Here is a 21,927-nt window from a genome sequence, read left to right as displayed (position 1 = left end):
GCGGAGCTCTGTGGGAGACCCCAGCTCAGTCTCTATAATACAAAGACGTGCTTGCTGCTAACGGTTTCAAGAACTGCTTGCTTGAATTGTGCCCAGGACCAGCTCAGAGACAGGGTCTTCTCATCCATCCCTGGCAGCCAGAGTGTACACATACCACCAATGCACTGTGGGGGATTTAAATCATTTATGCAGGGATACTGATGGAGAAGCTGCAGCAAAAACTTACCTCCATGTCACAGTCTAATCCACTGAGGACTTTACCATCCCAACTTCCAGTTCTCTGTCTTGGCCAGTAGATCACGTTTCTTTCCTTGGAAATCTGACAACACCTTTCCACCATCAATATTTGATTCCTACTATGCATACAAACACAAACATACACACGCCCCTGCACCATGATCAGCAAACATCTACTTACTTCTCCAAACAAGAACATCAGTTCAGGTGATTCCAAGGTTGTTGTGTCAAAGTAACCTCCTTTCCAACTGAAGAGATGGCCATCTTCTGATTTCTTGTCGTGGAACCTAAGTATAGGCCTGGGTAAGACTTGATGAAAGCTCCAAGCCCATAATGATCTGTCCTTACTCAGAAGGAAGCACAGGCAAAAGCACAGGCAAGAGATGGAGAGGTCTTAGACAGGTCAGGCCTGGCAGCAAAGTGCTCCATGGCTCATGTCCAGCAAGCTATGGGATGCCTCCCTCCCTGTTCTAGCAGGCCAACAGGCCAGATAGCTGGTAAATCTAAGCTTCCCAGTACTATAAACTAATGGCACAGACATGCCCCAAAAGGTTGAACCATGCCTTCAAGGGATCACCCAAAAATATTCCCATGCAGCCCATTTGTTTTCAGTGGTCCTTTTGGGATTAAAGAGCCAGAGTTTGGTCTATGTTTTATCTACAGCTCATGATGACCACATTTCCTTGCTCTTTGGAGTCTCAGAGATTTTCTTCTCTAGAAGGGATATTCTTGATCCTTACTCATTTGGGTGTACCAGGTGATATCTTTTATGCTCAGAATTCTTCTTTATTTCCTAAGGGTGGCTCAATTTTTTTGGCAAGAAATATTCTTCTTCCCTTCTAAGACTGCTTTTGATACCAATCTGCCCATTTTCTTTGAGGCTCTGGCCAGCACCACTGAATCCAAGGAAGAAAATTTGGCACAAGATGAGATGCTTCACACATTACAGTCATGCAGAGGAGCTTAAGGACCTACACAGAACAGTACCCAACTCCCAGGAGTCCCCTCTGAGGTTAAAAGGATTAAACTGAAGTTTCAGTCTAGTCACAGGACAGTGTTTTCATCCAAGATGCACTAAGGACTTTGCTGCCTTCTTCTGAAGCTGTGGCTATACAGATCTTCTGTTGGGGATGAGAGGCGATTCATCTGTAATGCACGCTCTGCTGGCACCAGGCAGAAGGGCCAAGGCACACCAGGGCCTTTTATGCTTATTGTCAATGAAAATAAGAGACTGGCACTATCATCATGTAGCCACCCTTGTAGTTCTGTGCTCCTGAGCTTTCTCAAGGAGGTAACAGCCATGGGACAGCTCTGCCATACCTGCTGACACACATTGGCATCCCCCAGCCCTCACCTGGGAGGTCAAATAGGAGGGACAGTAGGGAATATCCCCAGTCTCCCGCAGCACTCGGCTCTTCGGGTGTTCAGCTCTCACACACTGCCAGATCTGCAGCGTTTCCAGCCAGAAGAGCCCCTGCTAGTTCCTGAGGCAGGACTGACAGTTTCTCGCTGATACTGTCTAATGCAGTCAGTTATCCTGTATGCATTTAGAGCAGATCCATCAAAATAATTCCTGCTAGAGGTCTGACTTCAGCATATTACACACAATAGCTCCCTGGAAGGAGAAAAATGGCACTTACCTGTCTTTAAGTGAGTCCTTTCTCAGTCGGCTGCAGCGTCTGTGCACCGTGAAGATGTGATGGCTTTGGGGGACGTCTGCCTCTGGAGTTGTTCTAGCTGCACTGAGCGTATGACTGGAGCTTGAACACTCTTAAACTTGCAAACCCCTCTGGCACCATTCCATGAACAAAGGTGTCTCAGGGAACACAAAGCAAACCTGCAGCCACCTTCAGCAGTCTACAGGGGACCAAACCGGGCACTACCAAGGAAGGAGTGACTGTGCACAGCTGCTCCTATCCTCCCCAAATATTGTTTGGCACTGATACAGCAAAACCAAAATGCTCTCTTGATCCAGAATGTCTGTAAAATCACCGGGCAGCCAGGCCTCATGAGACAATCTGAGCAGAGGTACAACTCTTTAGCCTGGCAAGATGAGCTCACGTTGGTGGTGTCCGAAACGCGCATACTGCATGATCATGATGCCACCTTACATCCCTGTTATTGGCACCAGGGACTGAATGCTGGCAGGAACAGGGCCTGGACACATGCAGAACACCAACTTGCAAGACCATAGCTCCTTCTCTCTTATATCAGATGTTGCAATACACTCCACCACCTCACCGGTCTAGTCCACAGACTGCAAACCTCTCTCCCTCCCTCTCTCTCCCAATTATCTAAATAAACAGCCTGGACACATCACTGACTCACTTAAGATAATGATGACCTGGCCATGATTAGCTTATTCAGACATTCTGGCAGTTTAGTGAGCCTAATGCGACTCCAGTCTGGCTCTTTCTGACTTCTCACGAAAGAGGCTGACCTCCAGCAGTGGCTGTGTCGTGATCAGTGGATGGAGACCCACATACAGATCAGATGTGGGCTGCTCCCAAAATTCAGCCTGCAGCCATGAAAGCTACTTGCTCTGAAGACAAACTCTTAACTACTCCAAAGGCCTGGGGACCAAGCGTTTCTCTTGCCCCCAGACAGACCTGGTGGGGTGATACCAGCCCCAAGATATGAAACAGAAACATGGTTTTAAGGACAACCCCAAATACCAGATTACTGAAGAGCATCTCTGCATAATACATTTCTTGCTGCCTGTCTGGAACATTCACCCACCCAACCTGAGAGCAAAAGCAGCACCAGTCAGCCAGTCACATAACGTGAATATTTGAAGTAAAACCTTGGAGAAAAAAGGCTAAATAGTCTGAAATCATAGGCAAATCCTTACAAAAAGTCAACTCATCTGCAGGAACTGGGCACAGGTCACAAATGACTCACTAACAGCAGAGCAAATCATTTAACCAGGGCTTGGAATGAATCCCTCTGCTTTGTAGAGAACAACCAAAATTTATTCCTGCTGATTAGTCAGCAGTTACACTCACAAGTTCAAAATTAATATCAAAGTTCAAATGTAATTGTCTTGTACTTGCACTCTGCTTTACTGCTGGAGAGTCCGTCATCGTCACTTCGCAAAGAAATCATCCTGCATTTATTTACAGGGGCTGGAAGTGTGGGTTGAGGTTTGTTCTAGCTCTTAACTTGACAAACTCAAAGTCTGAACTCCACCTCAAAGGGCTAGCTGGCAAAAGCTCAGGTAACGCTCTTTTGAATTTCCGTACTGATTTCAATAAGAACAGGCACTTACCAGGTCTCTGGAAACCAGTTACCAAATCTCAACAAGGAAGACAGACAAACAACCCCCAAAACTCCAACGTGCATCCAAGAATGTGAAATTTGGAACTGAAGAACAACGTGAGGAACTGATACAACCAAACTGAGCTCCCAGCAGAAGCAGAAAGGTGTATCTACACCCCTAAACCCTCTGTGTCTTCCCCACATGTCAGTTTATAAGAAACACAAATGAAGCCACATTAGGCAAATTAACTTATTTTTACCATTGGGTTTCCTATGTTGCTTTTTGGGGCCAAGACAAAGCAGTATCTATGTGATCCCCTGTGGTGTGGACACAGGGTAGGATGCCCCACAGCCTGCAGTGCACCTCTGTGTCACAACAAGCTCAAGCCACTGGAGATGTGGAGCTGGCGGCTGATGCTCTGTGGCATCAGACCACATGCTGGCACCACAAAGGAGTCTGCCTCTCATGAAGCGGGAGGCTTGAGGGACATTGGGGAAATCACAAAAGATACAGGCAAAGCAAAATGCACCACAATGGCAGAGGAAGCCACGGCGTTGCTTCACCAGGTACAGCACCTCTTCCAGCTGTGCGTGTGCCAGTCTCCCATCACACTCTTTCCCTTTCAAAGTGGCTGTATGCACTGATTCCTGTGCCTTGTTAAACTTTCCTGCCAATTGATCAGGGTCTGCAGGCACTGGTAAATACACAGTTAATAAGGACTCTTTGGCTCATTGAATAAACCGCACCAGAAGCACTTCAAAACATTAAGCAAAAATGAAGTCACCCAGCATTGATTTCTTGCACACTCTCTTCCTGCTGCTCCCCCAGACCTGCAGTTTTTAGCTTTTCTACTGTGTCTGGGCCTCGTTATCCTCTGCTAATGCCAGGGCTTAACCCTGAGGATCTGCAGCTTGTTCTGGGTACAAATCAGAGCAGAGCAGTGATGCACTGCTGCAGTTTGCTGAACCAGCAGGAGCACCTTTCTCTGACTGTCCACAGCTACTGGGACTTCTGCCCCACCACCTCGGTCACAGACTCATGCTGGAAAGGCCAAAGACTGGTAGAGAAAACTACCACCTTTGAAGAAGCTCCAGCCTCTTGAGAAAGAAGGGCTGACTCCTTAAAAACATGTCTAAATAAACGAAAGAGGAGCAAAACCATCAAGACTCATCCTGTGCAACTTGCATAAGCAGCTACAGAGATTCAGTCATGACCTACAGCATCACAGGCATCAAACACTCGCCTACAGCACGTCCAAGCCCACGGTCTCACCAGGCCACTCGTTGTTTCCATCTTGCAGGGAGGCGTCGTGCCAGAATCATACCATACCCATCACACTCATTCCAAGCATGAACTAAAAGAAATGTGACTCTCTCTTTTTAGAGTTAAAACACCAGGGAAACAAAACTTCTCTGCTTGTTCACATGCAGGCTCCACACTCTACAAGAACCCAGAAGGCAGAGTTGTGATTTTAAGGAGGAGATGATCTGTACCACTGCCTGTACCAAACCAATACCCCAACCTCCTTCAGTAATAAGCTCTGTAAAGAGCCATTTGAAACCAGTGCAGGAAGGCAGAACAGGAGAGCAGTATCAACTCAGGGTCCAGAATTCTCAAAGAGCATGAAACCTTCACATAGGTGAAGGCAACACAGAGGCAATGAAGAAGCAAGCACAAGGAGAAACAAGCATCCAACCCCTCTGCAATACATGTCAGAGCCTGTGAGCATAGTTAAGCTACCTCCTTAAGCACTGGTAGCAGCAAAAACATTGTGGAAACTCACAGGCAAGGAATCAGTTGCCCTGAAATACAAAGCAAGGTGGATTAAGGCTGACCGTACCAGCAGCCTAAGTAATTGGCTAATTTCTTAGCCAATTATCCCAAATGACGCCCTGCTTGCAATGTTTCTGGGTTGTGAAACTTAATAACAGACCCTAAGGTAGTGGGGAGGAAAAGGCAGAGCTTCCAACACCCATGTTTGCTTCCCACACCTCAAAAAGTAGAGGGAAATAGGGAAGAAATCCAATGCAGCTCAGCTGCCCGTTTCATGTGTAATCTTATATGTCAGGAGATAACCATTTGTCTCAGGCATTGCAGGCATCTTTGAAAAGGTAAAGATATCAGCCATCTCCTAATCCTATGAACCACAGCACCCATTGACATCTAGAAGCATACTTGTTAGAAGGGAATAGCATGCAGAAATTCACTCATAGCATCATTTTGAGACATTTGCTTGAACATCATGCCAGGAAGTTATAGGAACAGAATGATGCTGGAAAACATGTTTCTTTTTTGCTCATCAAAACTCTCACCAGGTTTTCTAAAAGGGTTCTAGCACCATCCATCAATATCAGCTCAAACACACCCCCAGCCTCATGCCCACAGCCACCTGCAGGTTGGCACAGCAGCTTTCAGTCACATAAATAACATCTCCCATTAACAATACTAAGACACAGCCACTAAAACACATGCTCACACCAAGCCCTGCACACCACAGAGTGGCTCCTCTCTTCCTGGAGCAACCAATCACCCTTACATGAACTCCAGGTGAGTAGCCCAAGAGCAGCACTTGCTTGTACCCCACTGCCTCTACAGCACACACATCCTAGCTACATTAATAGGAGGCTAATTGTCCCTGATGAAGGGACAACAGTCCAACACCCAACAGGAGAGCAATTTACACAGCCAAGCAGGGAGACCTGCAACAACAGCATGTTCTGAAACAAGAGCACTGCAGCCAGAACAATCTTTTAGTGTCAAGCTCCCTGAGAGACAAGACTCCTAATAAAACTCCTTCTGCTAAGTGTAGAAACTTGTCTTGGCAAATCCTGACACCGTCTCCCAGCAGTACTGCTTTGTCCCTGAGAATATGACCATTTTGAGCTACAAAACCCAACAGGTTATCAACTGAGATCATCAGCGGCTAAGCTCTCAGGCAAGAAAACATTTTTGTGCCTGATGAGAATGACAGAAGCACAAGCTACATCTGAGTAATGTTCACATCACAACTGCAAATCCCACCCTCCTCACCCCCCGAAGAAGCAAACAAACCAGACTCCCCACACATGGACCATCTCATGAAGAAGTAGACTATAGGATGTGTCATTCTGAACATTTATTTATTTTGACTTCAAAGAAGAGACCTGATGCAGCTGTTTCGTTAGAAAATAAAGTGTTTATTAAGAAACTAGACATTGAACACCCCTATAGTCTCTGTGAAAAGGGACCGTCCCATTTCCCATTAGCACAGGATGATAGTTATGGCAAGATAAGAATGCTCAAAGATGGAGGAGTCTCATTGACAGAAAATGAGGTAATGATTTACAATAATTAAAAATAAAATAAAATTTAAAAAAAAAATCATCCTTAAGACTTGCTACTTAAAGCCACCAATCGCAAACGGCCATGACTGGCTTTCGTTTTCAGCAGTGAGGAACCAGAGACTTTAATTGGTGTTAAACAAATTGAGACATCGATCACAGTGGGGAGAACTGCTTTAAATTATGCTGTACGGTCCAGAGGATTTCTTCTAAGCAGAGATGGACCTGAGCTGTAAAATTCAACCCTTCCTCTGCTAGGGTGTTTGGATATAGGCTTCTGGTCCAGGCCCACGGATGTATCTCTACGACTGATACACACAGTTGAGAGCAGAGTCCCCTGAACAGTGCTAGGGAGAGGAGACAGTTCAGACGGACAAGACATCCCCAGGTCAGGTGGGCGACTTCCAGGAGATTGGGAAAATCAGTTCAGACAAGCACCCAGTGATTCACACGCTTGGTGAAGCTCCTCCTCACTCTGTGAATCTGCAGAATTGAGGTGTCAATAACACATGGCCATGGGTCCTCTCTGGTGGTGCACCTCTTGCATTTCCAGCTCCGATGCAGGCAGGAAACATTGTTGAGAGTTTTGGTCATGGTTTCTGAAGCCATCCAACCTGATCCAGACCTCCTCGTCCTAACGCAGGTGCCCCTCTAAGGCATGTCCATTAACTTAAAGCAATCTGCTACCATTTCTCCTGTACTCTTCTATTGCACTTTACCTTTTAATGCGAGCGAACCAGGAGAAGAAGCAAGAGAATGGAATATTCCTAGGGACATCTCTATGGGAAAGCTGATAATAAAACCTCCTGGCAATCTCCAGGGTGGTTCATGCAGGTCACCCGTAAAGGCTGAAGCAGAACATCCCATTCTGAGGCTTCTGCCCAGTTCTGGCGAAGGGGAACTGTGACTCTTTCCAGTGGCAGCAGCCCTTGAGGGCTGGTGATTTAGAGACATCCCTGATGTGATAAGGTCATCTCGTGCCACCAAGAAGGCAAGAAAAAGTGGCTGAGTGGCTGGTGAGCAAGCTCCTGGTTCAATACTCCTCTCAGAAAAGGATCTGGCCCCACCTGAAGCTCTTGGAAGGTGTTTGTTTTCTTTTTTTTTTTTTTCTCTAGAGAAAATCTGCCTTGCTTACAGGCTATCACTGGTCTGTATTTCTCATACACGTGACATTCGGACAGTCCAAGGAAAGCCCTGCAAGTAGCCGCGAGGGCAGCTGGCTTCTCTTGAGGACAGTATCAAAGGGTTTGCTTTTCCATCTGAGAGGCTTTGGATGAAGTAAGACAAAAGTGGGATGGGAGAGGGGGAGAGAATACGAATATCGGCCAGAGAATAGGATCGATATTCTTGTTTATGCCGCCCCACCTGAAGCTCTTGGAAGGTGTTTGTTTTCTTTTTTTTTTTTTTCTCTAGAGAAAATCTGCCTTGCTTACAGGCTATCACTGGTCTGTATTTCTCATACACGTGACATTCGGACAGTCCAAGGAAAGCCCTGCAAGTAGCCGCGAGGGCAGCTGGCTTCTCTTGAGGACAGTATCAAAGGGTTTGCTTTTCCATCTGAGAGGCTTTGGATGAAGTAAGACAAAAGTGGGATGGGAGAGGGGGAGAGAATACGAATATCGGCCAGAGAATAGGATCGATATTCTTGTTTATGCCAGAGAAGCAGCAACAGAATACTTATTTTTCCTCCCCTTCAGTCAGTCTGCCTCGAACTGATGTTTCTGGGTACGTGACTGGGTTACAATCAATCTCTAGTTGGGTGGGAATACAGGGGAGAGCTAAAGGGGGCTGGAAAAGGTCCAGCAACAGGGACCTGCGTGCGCCTGATATGTTTTTCCACTTTGCTTACTGCCCTAGCCCTGGCAAGGACACGGACCCTCCTGCGCTATGGATTCTCCATCCACGCGGGAAGTCCAGGCAACTCCTCAGATAAAGCTCATCATTCAAGCAGCAGGGAGAGACCAGAGTACGACAACGATATAGTCAGATCCAACGAGCCGCTCTAACACACACAGACAGACAGACAAACAAAAAAAGCCTCCTAGAATATGTGCACTTCAAAGATAACCACATTCTCTTCCTGTCAGAGAAGTAAGATATTTTTTTCTTTCCATTATTATTCCTTCCAACATTATTTTCTGTGCAAGAACTGGGAGCGGGGCTGCCTTTGTTCTTACCAAAAGTCTTCGTTCTGCTTTAGTTTCTTCCAGGCTCCCCGCCTCGGCTCGCTCTGGGAGACCTCCCATGGCGGCGCCACGTAAGAGGTGATGGTGGCATTCACTGGGTGTTGCGAAGACACAAGCTTACAAGGAAAACTCCAAGCAGGGAGGACATGACTAAAGATGTCAGTTTGGTTGGCTTGGTTGGTTTTGTTTTGTGTTTTATTTTAAAGCAAAAGTACAATTATTTACTCTGTTATTAGGATGACTCCTTTCAATTGGGTTTTATTTCTCTTTATTTGCTCTCATTGCTGCTGTTGTGCCTTGCAGGAATATTTAACGAACACAGCGACCATTGGAGGAAAAGAACAACCCTGTTATCTGGTGACAGAAAACCACAGTTTCAGTTGGCTTTAACGTGTGTACAGGCAGGGCTGTAGAGTCCTATTAGGAGGAGACCTCAATCCATACAGACCACGCTTACTGCTTCCCACCATTTTGAGGGCACAGCCTATAAACTTGACATCAGAACAGGGACTTTTAAGGAGTTTTTAAAAGCCATGACGTCCTTTGCTGAAATAAACACTGACATCCTCAACATAAATGCCTTGGTTAAGAGGTTTGGAATGTCCAGGGAGGCTTATTGGATTCAACATAATTTCTCTGAAACCTAAAGGGGAAAAAAAAACAGAAAAAAGAAAAAAGCAAAATAAAGTAAACGAAAAAACAAAAAAGAGCAAAACTAGAAAAAAAGAGAGAGATATTGACACACATGTAATTATTAAAAAAGAACCAAATGAATAACCAGCAAACGGCTGCCATTAAATTAAAGCCAAAATGCCCTCTTCAGGCAGGGCTACCTCACTCTGTCTTTCCATAAAGTACAGGCAATTATTTAACGTGGTGTGTGCAGGCACAAGTGCTCTGAGGGCAAGGGGCATGCAAGCAGTCTGGACAGAAAACTGGGAACAACTCTTTTCTAGAGGTTCCCACTGAAAGCCCTAAGCCCTACCTAGTCCATCTTTCCCCTAGGGAGGGAGTGAGGAAAATAGAAAATCCTTCCTTCTGTCTAGTTTTCTCTCATGATTTATTTAGTCTGGCTTAACATTGCTGAAGCCAACGAGTACCATTGCAAGGCTGGGGAGGCCTGACTCTCATAAACCCATAGACTTCTTTAGCCCCAGCTGTCCCATCTACACTGAGAACTGCACACTGGATGCATCTTTCTCCTTACATAACCCAACCTCTTTAAAAGTAATTTTAAAATTTTGGCTTTGCCAGAAATACCGGTCAGATGAAAAACAAAAATATGTGGAGCAGAGAGCATAAACATGTTCCTTCCTTCAGTTCCAATGAACTTACTGGGCAAACATAACATTTTCAAGGGCTGTATTAACCATCTCTCCGTAATGCTCCAGCCACAGAAACCCACTACTAGCGTGTTTCTAATATAGAAATGATTAGATGTTAATTACTATTAAAGATTAACGTTATTCTCTGAAGCATTTATTTAAATGCAAATTTTCAGGACTTGTCAGAGAACAGTTCTCTGGAATGGAAGAAACAAACCTGCTGTTGAGACATCCAGTCCCACAGCCCTCTCCTCAAGGTCTGACCAAAGGAGGGTCACATTCTGTTTCACTGCTAGGACACATCCTGATGTTCAGCCTACATTTCCCTTCTTCCTGACTTGTATTCTGTTTTCTATCATCTTTTGTGCTAAGTCCTGAAAGTTGTTGCAGAAAAGATCCATGCATTTGTCTTCAGGAGTCCTCACATAATGTTTTACATTATTTTCTCAGACATCCATTTGTAACAGTATTTTTACAGCTGAGGCCATCCCAATGGGCTGGGAAGAGACAAGGTAGGAACAGGCATAGGTCACTGAATGTAGTTGTTAGGACTGCAGTGAAGTTGCTCTCAGCTCAGATCAAGTATGTAGATATAAGAGGCATCTGCAGCAGCTTACCAAAATCCCCAAATCAGATCCAGTGAGTTGCCAAGTCCAAGATGTGCATGGCAGAATCCTGGGGATTGCTCTAATCTGTCCCATCTTCTCATGGGCCCAAAGGGTTTTTCCAAGAAAATTACTGGGATGTCTTGGCTACACAATTGCTCTAAGGTCTGGAAAATACTCCTGCTCCTCATACAGTCACAGGATCCTCAGCAAATCAGGTAAGTTATCCCAAGTTTGGCATCACTAGAGCAGCATGGAGCAGCTTGGATGCCCTCGAGAATTGATCTCGATAGGAAACATGCTTTCCATTAGACTAGGAACAGAAAGTTTCTCACACCGAATCTACACTTGCCAGAAGATTTTTTTTTCCCTATTTCTTCTATTTTTTTTCTTTTATATCTATTTATATTTCTTCCCTACACTATCTTATTTCATCTGCTTATCAAATGCATGCCTCTTCTGATGAACCTGACGATGCAGACAAAAGCTGTTTGTTTGGTTTGGAACTGTTTAAACTTGTTTGGGGGAAACTATCTGTTATTCTCAGTGGCCCTGAAGGACTGATCCACATGGGAGAGTAATCCAGGCTCAGCTTCAGTTCATGTGTCATAAACAAAATTCATAGGCAAATTCCAAGTGTTGAAATACCATTAGTAGTGAGAAAGAGCCTGGATCAACTCTCAGAGCCAAAGCAGAGTTTAAAGTGCTGATGCTCAGAAATGGGTAAGTAAACTAAGTCCATTTCTTATCAGAGCCACTGGGAGACAAATAAACATGGCATCCCTGAATGTCACTATTTATCGTGTTTGGTTCTTCGTAATATAAATATATTTTATGGCCACCAAAGGATAGCTGGGAAAGTCTATACTCAACAATACTAAGTATCTCCAAGGACCACTCCTGTCTGCTTTATTTTCTTTGCATTTCTTAGCTCTGCTAAATAAAGGCAATTCCATTTCTGCCAGACCACATCCAACAGGCCTAAACACCCACTGGGGACACACAGCCTCAGCAAAGGGACATGTGAAAGATCAGCAAGACTTAAGGCTGAGGACATCAGGGGCTTTGCTCTTTGTCATCAGCACTACGCTGTGAATCTGAGCTGCAGGGATCTCCAGGGTCTTTGCAGAATGGGACTGCAGAAGGGGTTACCCCATAACTGACCTGCAGTCACTAGTGAGGGATGATGAGGAACGTGGCAGGAGGACAGCCTACATTTCTGAAGCTTAGGGGCTGAACATACTGCTGACTTGGGAAAGCAATGCAGCATTGGTCATTTCGGCATCCTCTCCTTCTGATTTATTAAAGTCCCCAAAGAATCTGAAAAAACCCCATGCTTCTCTCCTAGCTGTTTTTCTCTCTTTCCTCAGTACTGTGTCCCATATTGTACTGCTACCTTCAACCCCATTCTCTTGTATGGAGCAGAAACCAACAAGGCTTTTGCTAGGTTTATGTCTTCTCTGTCAGATGTGAGATGGATGATGTTCACTGAGATGTCCAGGGTTAAAATGGGTGAATCTCAACAGGTTCAGAGTTTGGATGCTGTTATGACAAATGTCATCTTTCTACAATCAAAGCTATTAGCACCTGAGAAAACAGCTTCACCATGTCTTAAAGAAAAGTGTTCACCTTCTTAGAAGGAGTTGGAGAAATCTTACAAACAATCCCTTTGTGAGGGATTGTTTGTGTTCACATTTGTCAGTGCTAGCTGGAAAATGGGAGGAAAAATACTATCTTTGATATCGGCTGTAGATTTGGAGGGACACTCCAACATACAATGCTGAAAATAGTAAGGAGATAAAAAAAAAACCAAACCAAACAAAACAAAAAACAAACCAAAACCAACCACCCTGTAGATTCAAAGCAAAAGCATCTACAAAGACCTACAAAATTGGGAAGGTTCTGACATTAAACTTTGTGCTTCTTTTGAGGCACTTTTTCAAATAAAACATGATACTGTCTCTACTAATAGCCATGGTATGGTAGTGGAATAAATGTATGGAAAGTGTTGGAGAATAGGGAAGGAGGAATGAGCTCAGATTTGCTGTGCAGCTCTAACAGCTTGAGATGGAGGGGGCAAATGAGGTATTTCTCTAAGCAGGCTGGAAGGATGTGGCAATGAAAGGACAAGAAAATTGAAGGCAACCGAACCATGCAATCAGGTTTTGTCTTCAACCTTGGCCATCCACTTAGTCCTCCAGAGCTCTCTTGCATTTCCCAACACCCTGGCTAGTGGGCCTCAGCCACTCTGCCCCATGCACACACCCAATCCAGTCTACAGACAGTGCCCTGCAAGGAACACCCTTCCTCCACTGACTGAGAGCAAGACTAAGGAGACAAACCAGTTAATTACACCTCACCTTCACTGTTTGTCTTCTGGCAAAATTGCAACCACTCAAATATACCATGCTTCTAGGGCTTTTGTGCTATGAAGCTGCTCCAGGTGACCTGAGAAGAGCAGCAGGGAACATGACACATGGAGGCAAAGGAGCAACATGGAAAACAATGCACAACTCATAGCAGCCCCACCTGCCACAGCAGGACTGGTGCAGCCCAGTTTTGAAACCCAGAGATGGAAACTGCTTCTAAAACAGCAGCATAAGTTGCTGTGGGAGCAGATGAGAAAAGCAATGGGTTGCCACGTAACGCCTGGCAAAAATGGGTTAAACAAAAATAGCAAATTAGGGGCAACAAACTGGCCAAACATAACACTGCTATCCACACAGCCCACATTAAGCAACGGAGCTTTGATCTCTCTTCTGTGCTACAGCAGAATTTATGATATAAAGGAAAAGCAATAGGAGATTCCAACAACACAGCACATTTTATCTTTCTCTATGCACAGATATGAAGTATGAATAGCATCAAAGGCGGCATGAAAACCATCAAGCCTGGCCGACATCCAGAGCAAAAGAAACAACCATCCATCTAGTCAAACCAAGACTGATACGTCTATATCTGAGGGGGAAGCAACACAGCAATCCAGGTTTCCTGTCATGGATGGGTTCATCTGCAGGGCTATGAAACAAAACTCTCTTTTTTTCTCCCTCCCCCAACATACAGGAGAGTGAGATGCAACCCAGCCTGAGCCCTCACTTTTCACAACAAAGTAGGTCATAGAAGCTCGGCAAAAACACACTATGAGGTTCTCCCTGATGCTCTCAGCTGCATATAAGCACATCATCTCCTCTACCATCCAAGGTAAAGTGAAAGAGACTAGACCTTCTCTTACACCAGCTCAACTCTGTTGACCACAATGGAGAACCACAAGAAAATTCAGCACGCAGATGAATTTCACAATGATGTACAGACCTCAAGCAGATCTTCAAGTAGATAACAGCTCTTTTAAGATTCACAGAAAGCCTCTGAGAGCTACAAAAATGCTTATGATTGTTCATTTTCATGGAAACAGGGTCCTTATTCCCCTCCACAGCAGCTCACCTTGTATCTTCATTCATTTTCCATGGTTTAACCTCAGGCATAAGAGTCTCCCACTTTAGTCAATGAGACTTGATGTCACTGGAAGTCTCATGGGAATGTGCTAGATGGAGCTCTAGCTATGGTTTGTGGCATCTTCATCTTCTCCACAACCCAAAATCAACAGCAGGATATCACAGCACTGCATGTGTTTTTGAAGGCAGGAAAGGGAAGAGATGGGCTGAGAGCAGAAGCAAACGGGTCCAGAAGATCCCATTTCCACACAAATTTCTTTCGTGCTTAACTAAAGCAGAGGAAGGGGTAGGAGAATACTGTGGGCACTCAACAGCTGAAAAATGTTTTTTGAGAGGAGGGCAGTGTTCACAACTTTCCACGCAGTGAACTCTTTTAAGACTATGTAAGATTCATTAAACCTTTGGTCGGAGGAATTCCAGTATCCGTTGCACTTCTACTGTTGCCGCCGTTAATGTGGGCCATGTCCATATTAGCTGGGATCACAAGTTTGTTTTCTCTGGAACTCTTTCATGGATGGAGTAGTTCCAAGATACTAAATGATGTAGCCTGATAGGTCAGGAGGCAGAGCTCCAAGATTCCCCACCAATCCCCCTTAGGAAAAGCCCCAAAGTAGGAAAGAACTTACCAGAGTATAAAACTAAAAATAAGAAGGAAAAAGAAAATATTTTAAAAAATCTATTTTAGACCAAGGACAAGCTAAAAAGGCTATTTTCAGGTCTGAGATGTGCTGTGATTTGAGTCAAAGCTACCCTCTCTGCCCAGAGGCACAAGCCAATGCTTTTCTCCTGACTGCACAGAGGTGCAGCTATTTAAAGCCACTCGGAGGCCCACTGCATGATGGAGAGCAGCCAGATCAGTTGGGCCTCATCGGTTTTGTTTTCGTTAGATTGAAGCCAGAGTATGTGGAATGACTTGTAAGAGGACCAGGGAAGGGGGAAGGACTGGGCACTCAGCAGTTTCGCCCGCAACATCTAGAGCTTAGTGTCTGTCTCGCTCAAATCCTACTGGGTCAGAGAGAAGGTACCTGAGCAAAGAGGGTGGCTGCTTTGTACCTCATGACACCCACGGCCGTGCAAAGGTGTGCAGCAAAACTCTTGGGATTTACAGGTCAGCCATGAGAACAAGCTGCAGGAAATTGTTTGCAAAATGCCCAAGAACTTGGTGGTTGCCGACATCCTGGGTGTTATCAGGCTGTTGCTCTGTCTCTGTTCCTCTGTGTGATTCCACTGCTACGTCCAGGAGCCTTCCCCTCCACAATTCTCACTGCCTGGAGGAACAACCGTGTCCCCCTGCCTCCACAAGTCCCCGTTTCTCACCGCCGTGCACTCTCTCTGCCTCAGCACTCCACAAAGCCTGCGGGACCCGGTATGAAAGATCTCATCCCAACAAGTAATACATCGTTTTCATCACTTTGGTTTTCAAATATATTCCTTTGTCAATTTTTAATTTTTTTTTTTTTTTTCAAGTCAGCCCTCAGAGTGCTTTAAGCACTGTGCGCAGTGTTACAAGAGCTTCTCATTTCCACTTTGCCTGACAGGTATCCGTGTCCCTCTGACACCGCCTCTGTTCCCCAGCTGCTTCAGATAGCAATAGTTACCCTAAGCGTTTTGCACAGAGTTATTGAAACCACTGACTAATCTGCCCAGAAATGAATATCCACTGGGAAAGAAACTGGTTGGGCTCGTGTTCCTTAATTGCTGATTAATTCCAATTACGGTACAGCTGATCCACCGGTACCACAGATCGCCACATCAAAGAGCCAACCACCAAAGGAAGCCCCTAAGTTAGAACAGCAACAGCCCTGTTGCAAACTTCTCTTCAGCTGGAGAGCTCTTCATAAACATTAATTTGTTGCGCCTTTCTCGTTCCCTGGGGAGGCAGGAGCTGTTATATTCATTACGCAGATGGCAAAACGGTGGCACGGAGCAGGACCACGGTTTCTCAGAGCTCCCCATAGGAACTGATGCCAGTCGTGGGCGCTCAATAGGGAATAGCCTCAGCTCCCAGACTCCCATCATCTCCAGGAGACCTGGGGTCTAGAAGGGGATGGAAACACTTGGTAGAGCCAGATGGCTGGGGTATGAGAGCAGACACCAAAGGAGACATGGTGGGCAGGAAACCACACAACTGCTGCAGTCTGCAGCTGGGACCCTGCCCAGGCACGATGTTCTCCTGCTCTTCAGAAGGCTGGCGGAGGAGCTGATCAAGGCCCAGGATAAATCCTTGCTTGCTCAAGTCTCTTTACTCTGCCATCTGCTCCAGCAATACCTTATGTCCTCCTAGAAAGGCCAGAGCTGCCCTCCAGGAAGCCCAGGAGTGGTACAAGCACCAGAGCCTGAAGTGTCAGGAGGAGCATCCTGTGGGGAAACACAATTTTGTGGAGTTTACAAGCTGAGGATGGAAACTGAAGAGTGCAGATCTCAGCAGGCAAGGAGGCACCAAGCACTGCAGGAGTTTTAAATGGAAACAGGAAGAGCTGAGGGCGAAACCACAGAGAGAGCACCAGAGAGTCTCGAGGAACAAAGTTGTGTTGAATTTTTTTAGGCTGTTTGGATGCCGTGTTGCCTGGAATTGTCCTTCCTCTGTGTTTCTCCAGTGGTCCTATTCTGCTGGTTGTTTTGGAAACGAAGCCTGCCATCATGGCTCTTCTTCTCTTGATAATTGCCCCACTAGATGGTTCTCAAAATAAGTTGCCTTCTGCACCAAAATATATCAGAAGAATGTAATTAATTTTCCCAGGAGAGAGCTCCCGCTTCCAGATTTTGTTTCAAGATCGTGTTTTGGTACCTGCCAGAGTGTGGCAAGCTTTAAAATGCACACCCCATGGCACAGGGAGTGCTTTCCCCAGGGGAAGGGGGGACAGAAAGCAGAGGAGCATAGGTTTGTGCTGGGATCATCCTGCTTCTAGGGAACAATTTGGGTACTGCCCACCAAACGAGTGGCAGGTATTGTGGTGGCCTTCAATTAGTCAGAGGGGAGAAAGGGCTTTGCTCCCACAAAACACACATGAAACATAGTATGTTTTTGCCAGAGAAGGTATGAAATGCCTGGAATGACCATTACAGCCAGCAAAGCAGAGATGAGGCGAGTGGGGAGCCCCCCAAGCAGTGCACCAGAGCTGGGGGGGCTGCTGCTGTGCAAGGAGACCCTTTCCCTGCAGCAGAGGGTGAACTTTGCAGAGCAGGGAAGATCTGGCACATCACAGCAGGGCAGCAAATGAAGACCTAAGCCCAAAATGTGTGGCGCCTGTGAATTTGGAGTCTTCATCCAAAGGAGGGAGAAAGGACAAGATTTTCTTTCCTACAAGCTTTTTCCAGCAAGTGGTCTAGCTGTGAATTTTTGCTCCAGCAGTCAGCTCCAAGCTTAACAAACTACATGACTGCCAGACCCTTCTCCGATCCAGTTTCATTTTTGGTCTGAAAATAAGTCTCCTTCTCTCTCCCTCTTGCATCAAGTCACCTAAATGCACAAGGCATTGAAAGCACTTCAGCCCAATCTTATTTCGCACCATATATTCTGTGCAAGCCTTTGTGCGTCTGCCCAACTTGTGTCGTTGGCACTTGCTGATCAAACATCAGCAAAAATGAGGGACAGGGAAGGGGCTGAGCTCCCAAGGCCTCTGGACAAGGATGCACAGCAACATGGAAACTCCCAGCATTGTGAGTATCTAAGCTAGAAGCCCCAGCTAGAAGATTTCACACTTGAGGAAAAGGGAAACAGTTTTACTTAAAAAATAAGTTCTTTCCTCTTCTCCATCATCTGTCATCACAGATGCCACCATAGCCTGCCACCATAGCCAGGACATGTCTTCCTCTATGGACACTGCTCCTTGAATCACAGAATCACAGAATCTTCTAGGTTGGAAGGGACCTTAAAGATCATCTTGTCCAACCGTCAACCTGACTGACAAAAATAGACACCCACACAACAAACAAGGAGCATCATCACTAAACCATACCTCCCAGTACTACATCAACCCGTCTTTTGAACACCTCCAGGGATGGTGCCTCAACCACCTCCCTGGGCAGCCCATTCCAATGTCTGATAACCCTTTCAGTGAAAAAATTTTTCCTAATGTCCAGCCTGAACCTCCCCTGGCGCAACTTGAGGCCATTTCCTCTTGTCCTGTCGCCTGTGACTTGAGAAAAGAGACCGACCCCCATCTCTCTACACCCTCCTTTTAGGTAGTTGTAGAGAGCAATAAGGTCTCCCCTCAGCCTCCTCTTCTCCAGGCTGAATAACCCCAGTTCCCTCAGCCTCTCCTCATAAGACTTATTCTCCAGACCCCTCACCATCTTTGTCGCCCTTCTCTGGACCCGCTCCAGAGACCTCAATGTCTTATTTATGGTAGGGGGCCCAAACAAGAGCTGCCCACACCGGGGCAAAAGCTTGAAAAAACACACACTTCTAATAGCACTTTTCATATCTGCACACACACCTAAATGTAAGAGATCGCAGTCCACAGCCCTGACTTCAACCTCCGTGTCCAAACCAGCCCTGTGCAGAGAGGAAACCGAGCTGGGCGATACCAGAAGTACCAGCAGAAAGCAGGGAGAGCGTGCAGACAACCTGCTGCCCGTGGGACACGTGGGATGGCCGGTGGGGAAGCGTGAGGGAGACAAGCTGAGAGTGATGCTGCAGCCGTGGAGCACGTGGCAGGGAGCAAGAGAGAGGGGCCGGAGAGCGCAGGAGCACACGTGAGGGGCTGGGAGCAGAACGAGCCCCGCTCAACATCTACTCTCACTTTACATTACGGATTTAATGGCTTTTAACAGGAGACTTTGTAAGCGATCAGGAATTGGAACAAAAGGAGCTGGGGGAATAATTATTCTAACCAGGGGAGCTAAAGAACATGGCAAAATCGCGTGCTGAGCAATCATGCTAATTAAAGGCACCCAGAAGAATCAGGATAGAAACGCCAAATGGTTTTCACTCTGCTGCCCTAATCCACTAACTGCCTCGTCACTTTGACTCCCACCAGCTGTGGGAAGGACGGCTCTGGGTGAATTGGTTTGCAGCAATAAAGGATGGAGCTAAACAAGTGACACAGGGGTGTTGGTCCCCTCTGCAGAAGGCTGGAGCGATGCTTGGCCTGCCAGACTGAACAGTGACTGCTTTGCACCAGCAGCTTTGAGGGCAACAAATGACCCCACAGCCTCTGGCTGAGCAGCAAGGATCTAAACACGCTTCCCAGAAAGCAGAGCAGCTCCTGGCAACTACCAGCATGAGGCTAAACACAACCCACAGCCACAACCCTGGTCCCTTTGGGCTGGTCAGCCCTGCTGTGGGACTGCCTCTCTGCAATTATCTGCTCAGCACTGTGGTCTGTGTCTGGGGACCATCTTTCCAGTGCCACACCAGAGCTCTGGTAGCACTGAACAGGCTGCTTGCTCGTCTACACAGCTTTAGTCATCACTGAGTTGGGTCCACTTAGGTTGCTGTAGGGGCTTTCAAAGTTAGAACATCTTCTATGCAGTGGGCATCATCCTGACCTTCTATTGCTTAAAATGCCAGCTGGGATCCATGCCATGCTAGCATCAGCAAAGTAAGAACTAGCACTGCAACATGAGCAAATTTTCACCCAGAAAAGGTGGAGACTAGGAAAATATCAAAGTTGTATGAAAAGTAAATGAACATAATATTGCTCCAGCGGGCTAGAGGCTTTACAGACCCAAATAAACACTCCCATGCACACAGCCTAGTGTGAAACCCAAGACAGACTCCTCAAGGAGCTGCTGAGCCTCGACCTGTTGAGGATGTCAGGAGCAGATCTTCCTCAGACATTGTTGGAATCCAACAGGGCATCACATGCCAAGGCGGACGGGTGCAGAAAACACTATTAACAGAACAAGACACGAAGTGATGAAATCACACGCTGAGTACAAAGAAGTCTCTCTCTGTCCCTTCCAACCTCTAGGAGAAGGTCCACGTGAGTGCTTTTCTCTCCAGCAGTGCAGACCTGGGTTTTGTTGCAGCAGTCACTTGCATTGGCAGAGTGAGAGCTATGCATAGGGGAGGTGGGGCAGCAGAAAAGCAAATGCTAACAATTGCCATCAAGTAACAGCTTTCTATTTAAAAAGCAATGGTTTGTTTGTTAATCAACAGGTCCATTAACACCGAGCAAATGCCTCTCTAATGGACACCCACAGGATCACAGGCTGAACTATTTGTGTGCGGCATCTTTTGATTGATTCACCCTAAAGATCATCAAGTAAATGAGAGAGGATGTAATATTTCTGCAGGAAACATTCCACAGCGGATACATTGATTGCGACACTCAGCCAGCTGCTGTGTGCCAGTCTCTTCTTAAAGAGACTTCATATTTGATTCTCTGATTAAATATTTCGTAACCGAGAACAAATCAGGGACATTGTCTCGACCATGCCGAGCGCTTGGCCCATGGAGACCTGGTACCCTGCCAAGGAGGATGGCATGAGTGGCCAATGTCCAACCTGCTCCCTTTTTTCCTGCCCTCAAGGCTCACGACACCCTTTCCCTTGGTCCTTGCCTGGCTGCACAGATCACTGCCACCACTAAATCCATAAGCCAAGACACGGGAGCCTGCTTGGTGCCAGACCAGGAACACAGAGATCTGTTGACTCATTTATTCAACTCCTACCTGCAGCAAAAGCTGCAAAATCGTGGTCCATTTTGCATGCCAATAACTCTCTGACTCCTGCTCTGTCACCACGACAAATCCATTTTTCATCAAACGCCTAGTGGGACAAGGAGGAGACAAGGCTGAGAATGAGAAATACCCTGAGAACAAAGGAAGAAAGTCCAGGACCCATAAGGCATACAGCAATGAAAGCATCAACTGAACTATTTGCCACACCAGCAATCCCAGCTGGCAGAGATGGCCCAAGAGCCAGAGCTAAGCGCTCGCTGCAATCTTCAGTTTGCAAAAGCAGGTTCTTTTTCCCACAGACACCAAACGCTGGGCTGACACCTCCTTTATGAGCTGCTGAAAAAAACATCCTCTTCTGAACAAGCTCTACAAAAACGCAGTGACACTTCCAGTTCATGAGCAAGCCCTGCCACTGCTCACCATCCACAGCCTTGGAGCTGTTGAAGCCGCCCTGAACAAGACCAGCCGAGCCAGGAGACCCGGGCTGCTGCCACCACCGCTTAAACGACAGGCTTATTTCACATGCAAATGAGCCACACAAATTGAGACCAGACTCTCCTTTTCCCCTTGGAGCTACTCATAAATAACAGAGGCGCAAAGGCAGGTTAAGGGTCTTCCAGGCAGGTGAAACCCAGAGGTACAAAGGACTGAGCATCTAATTGGAGACAAAAGGAGAAAGCTAAACACTCACCCAGGTCCCAGAGGGAGACACAGCTACCCCTCCCCTCCGGAGATAAGCTCAATCAAGAAGGCGTCCAGCCTGTTGGAATAATGACTCCTTGAGGCAAATCAGAGGTGCCAGCAGCTACAAATGAGGGCTTTTCTCTGCTGTAGCTTCCATCCTTTCTCCCCTTCAGTACCATCAGGAAAAAAAAAAAAAAAAAAAAAAAAAAAAAAAAAGACTCCAGGCCCCA

The 21,927-nt window shown here is 46.3% G+C and overlaps 1 protein-coding gene across 3 annotated transcripts in view; it reads right to left on the bottom strand.

The window, feature by feature from the left end:
- Nucleotides 1-21,927, bottom strand: part of NTRK3 (neurotrophic tyrosine kinase, receptor, type 3) — a 226,263-nt gene that overhangs the window by 63,921 nt on the left and 140,415 nt on the right. Inside the window, exons 13-14 of one of the 3 annotated variants that reach the window (XR_001412371.1) lie at nt 8,182-9,645; nt 6,652-7,883 (exon numbers count right to left, since the gene is read on the bottom strand). The exons of the other annotated variants lie outside the window; for them this stretch is intronic. The gene's annotated coding sequence lies outside the window, so the exon portion shown is untranslated. Of the gene's footprint in view, nt 1-6,651; nt 7,884-8,181; nt 9,646-21,927 lie in introns of those variants that run through there. 3 annotated transcript variants of the gene reach the window in all.

This window comes from Calidris pugnax, unplaced genomic scaffold (assembly GCF_001431845.1).
Source record: "Calidris pugnax isolate Ruff unplaced genomic scaffold, ASM143184v1 scaffold70, whole genome shotgun sequence".
Taxonomy (NCBI): Eukaryota; Metazoa; Chordata; class Aves; order Charadriiformes; family Scolopacidae; genus Calidris; species Calidris pugnax.
The sequence above is the reverse complement of the archived record's forward strand: the minus strand, read 5'-3'. Positions and strand labels throughout refer to the sequence as shown.